Genomic DNA, 4,123 nt, shown 5'->3' on the forward strand with positions numbered 1-4,123 from the left:
AAAAAAAAAAAAAAAAAAGTATAGACTAGATACCTTTTGCCAGGCACAAAGGATCGATTCAAAGTTCAGGAACAGAAGCTGAGGAAGACCTGTGTGGCTGCGGCAGGGGTGAGTGGTGATGGGTAGGCTAGGTGAGAACAAGAGGAGAGAAACATTGGTGAGGCTGAGCCTCAAACGTCCCTGGGAGATGGAAGCAGCATTATTAAAACGTATAAAAGAGAAAGAAAGCCTCTTCAGGTGCGTTGTGCCGACCAACAGCCGAGACTCACCCTTTTACACACTATTATTTCTCTTGTTCCTCCAGTCACCCATTTACTCATTTCTCATATTTTTTAGGAGAGGACGGTTAAAGAGAGGGTCTTGCTATGTATTCCTCGTTGTCCTTGACTTCAGCCTGGTTCCCAGCTTCCCCTGTTCCTCTCGTCTACCTCCTCAGTAAGAACTGGGATGATAGGAATGGGCCACTGTCATGGTTTGAATGAGAATGGCCTCCATAGGCTTGTAGTTTTGGATACTTGGACCCCACTTGGAGGAACTGTTTGGAAACGATTAGGAGGTGTGGCCTTGTTATCAAAGGTGTGTCATTAGGGATGGATTTTTGAAGTTTCAAAAGCCTAAACCATTTCCAGTTAGCCCCACCCCCTACCTTCTTCTGTGTCTCTACATGTAAACTCTCAGCTACTGCCAACACTACGCCCGCCTGCTTTCCCCTTGCTGTGTTGCTGGCCTCGATGGCTACATACTCACCCTCTGAAGCTGTAAGCCCCAACAAACTCTTCTATAACTTTCCTTGGCCATGGTGTTTTGTCACAGAAACAGAAAAGTAACTTAAGACAGCCACTATGCCTGGCTTGAGTATGATGTCTTAAAATTTTTCTTTTTATTTTACGTATGTAAGTGTTTGGCTACATGTATGTACGCAATCCATGTGCCTGTCTGGTGCACCCTGAGTCTAGAAAAAGGAATCGGATCCCTAGAACTAGAATTATAGATTGTTGTGCTCTACCATAGGATGCTGGGAAACAAAATCAATCGGGTCCTCTGAAAGAGCAGGAAATATTCTTGCCTGCTAAGCGATCTCTCTCCAGACCTGAAGAATGAGATGTTTTGTATTTTTTCTCTGTTTTTTTTTTTTTTTTTTTTTTTTTTTGACAGGGTCTCACTATGTAGCCCTAACTGACCTAAAACTTGCTCTGTAGATCAGGCTAGTCCCAAACTCAGGGATCCACCCTGCCTGTGCTGAGANTCACGGGACCCTGCTTGTGGACGTTGTACATCGTGGTGCGCACTAGGCTCCGCACCACGATGTACAACGTCCACAAGCAGTCCTTTTTTTTTTTTTTTTGAGACAGGGTCTCACTATGTAGCCCTAACTGACCTAAAACTTGCTCTGTAGATCAGGCTAGTCCCAAACTCAGGGATCCACCCTGCCTGTGCTGAGATTAAGGGGCTAAGAGTGACAAAACCTGGTAATTACACAGCTGTTCCCCACACTCAGGAGATGACACCCAAGAAAGCACACTCACAGCAGCCGTAAAGAGGGGACCATGTCAGTGTGAATCCATGGATACATAGTTTTAGAACCCGGCATATCTAAGCGGGACTGTGGCGATAGCTCAGCGGTTAGAGCACCCACTGCTCCTCACCTACTTGTGACAGGCACAGCTGATTGAGTTGTTTTTCCCTTTCATGGCATGGAAATTATTCTTCTGAAGCAGTTGTCATCTCAGATGCTTTCTGCCTCCATCTGCTAACCTAGGCCTAGTCCTGGAAGCTTCTAGTCTCCGTACCAGCTAATCTAGGCCTAGAATGTTTCCAGCCTCTGAGACTCACTGCTGAGTAAGCTCACCCTTTCTGGTTCTTTCTGATCTCAGCCTGGCTGACTTAACTCGGCTGTTCTGGCTCAAACTCCTCTCCAAGATGACTGCTTCGATCTGACTTCTCTCAGTTTCTTACTGAATTGCTTGGCCTCAAACTAACTCTAGCAATCTGTTCTAATCTTCTGGCTCCTTCTCATTCTCTGGCTCATTCTGTCTTCACATGCATCTAGTTTGTTCTCTCTCTGCAACCTGTCTCTGTACAACATGTTTCATAAAACTAACTGCCTCCTGCTCTCTCTGCACTGCCTCTTCAGTAGCTTCCCTTTCCTCTCTCTTCTCATGAGAGTTGGGCGTGTCCTCTTCTGTCAGATCATTCTCTGATTCGTCACTTTTTCTGCCACTCAATTAGACATCAATTTCAAACATGAGTGCTTCCTTTTTTTTTTAAAATATTTATTTATTTACTTATTTACTTACTTATTTATTATATGTAAGTACACTGTAGCTGTCTTCAGACACTCCAGAAGAGAGTATCAGATTTCATTACAGATGGTTATGAGCCACCATGTGGTTGCTGGGATTTGAACTCAGGATCTTTGGAAGAGCAGTCGGTGCTCTTAACCACTGAGCCATCTCACCAGCCCGAGTGCTTCCTTTTACAAACTAACTTTACTTTTATTATTAGAGATTAAAGATGTGTACTAAGGACATGTCTGTATTCCAGCCAGAGGGATTAAAGGTGTGTACTAAAGACTGAGCCACAATACAACTAGAAACAGGTTTTTTCAGTAAATAACACAATCTTGGGGTTCATAGTGTGATCAAATATACTGCAACAATGACATAAGACCGTGACCAAGCTTGGTTTTCAGCACACACATATGGCAGCTCACAACTGTAGTTCCAGGAGGATCCAAAACTTCCGGTCTTATCAGGTGGCTGGGAGATGATAAAAATATCTTAAGAAACACAGCGTGTGGAATATAAGCAGAGTGGAATATTATACACTGCCTGCCACAGGTAGCAGCATAGGTGATTTTGAGGAAATTATGCTAGGTGGTAGGTCAGTCACAGAAGGACAAACACTGAGATTCCATTTATGTGAGAGGTCCACATTAATCAGACACACAGAGTGAGGAGAAAGATTGTTGAAGATGGGGTAGGGAAGGAGAGGTTGATAGTAGGAATAAAGTTCCAGTTGCCCAAGATGAGCAAGTGCAGCATGCGATCCATAGCTAACACTGTTGTACAGCAAAGCTTTGATGGGATGGCTCTCTTGTGGGATTCTTTTTATTATCGTTGTGCCGTGTATATGATGTGGGGGGAGGAGGTATTCATGTACCACAGTGCACATGCGGAAGTCAGCAGTCAGGTCTCTCCGGCCAGTTGAAGCAGGCCTCTCTTGTTTATGCTGCTGTACTGCACTCCAGGCTGCCTGGCCCCAGAGCTTCTGGATAGCTCTCCCGCCTGTACCTCCTATCTCCCTCTCCCTTTAATAGGGGTGCTGAGGTTCTTCATGCTGGCTATGACATGAGTTTCCAGCTCAGAAAGCAAATGCCTTTACCCCTGAGCCATCTTGCTGGCCTGTGCTAACTGTTCTTGTCACAGATCAGGGAGTATATTTTATCTTCTGCTCCCTAATTTGCCCGTGTAGTTATTCTCAGTAGCTCATTCTTCGTGAAATTCAAATATTCTCTCCTGGACACAAGCCACTTTGTTTATGCAGTTCCCGCCTGGAGGACATCTGGGTATGTACCTGTGATTGTTTCTCAACCACCATGCAAATATCCACTTTCACATCAACATTTAAAATCTTTTTTTAAAATGCAGGGACTCACTATGTAGCCCTGGCTTTCCTGGGAACTGGCTCTGTAGGTCAGGCTGGCTTTGAACTCACAGAGATCCACCTGTCTCTGCTTCAGTTTTTTCCCCCTTTTCTTTGGGTTTTTCAGACAGGGTTTCTCTGCCCTTGCCCTGGCTGTTCTGGAACTTGATCTGTAGACCAGGCTGGCCTCAACTCATAGAGATCTGCCTGCCTCTGCCTCCCGAGTGCTGAGACTACAGGTGTGCACCGCTGCTGCCAGGCTTCCCAGCTGAACATTTTAATGTTGCTTTTTACCATGTGGGGGTGGGGCTCACATGTGCCCTGGAGTGTGTATCTGTGAAGGTCAGGTGACAGTTTTCTGGAGTTCATTCTTCCTTTCACTATGCAGACCTCAGAGATTAAACTCAGGTCACCAGGCTTGGGGGCAGTGATCCACTGAGCCATCTCACGGGACCCTGCTTGTGGACGTTGTACATCG

The sequence above is a fragment of the Mus caroli genome, chromosome 9, assembly GCF_900094665.2.
Source record: "Mus caroli chromosome 9, CAROLI_EIJ_v1.1, whole genome shotgun sequence".
NCBI classification, from domain to species: Eukaryota; Metazoa; Chordata; class Mammalia; order Rodentia; family Muridae; genus Mus; species Mus caroli.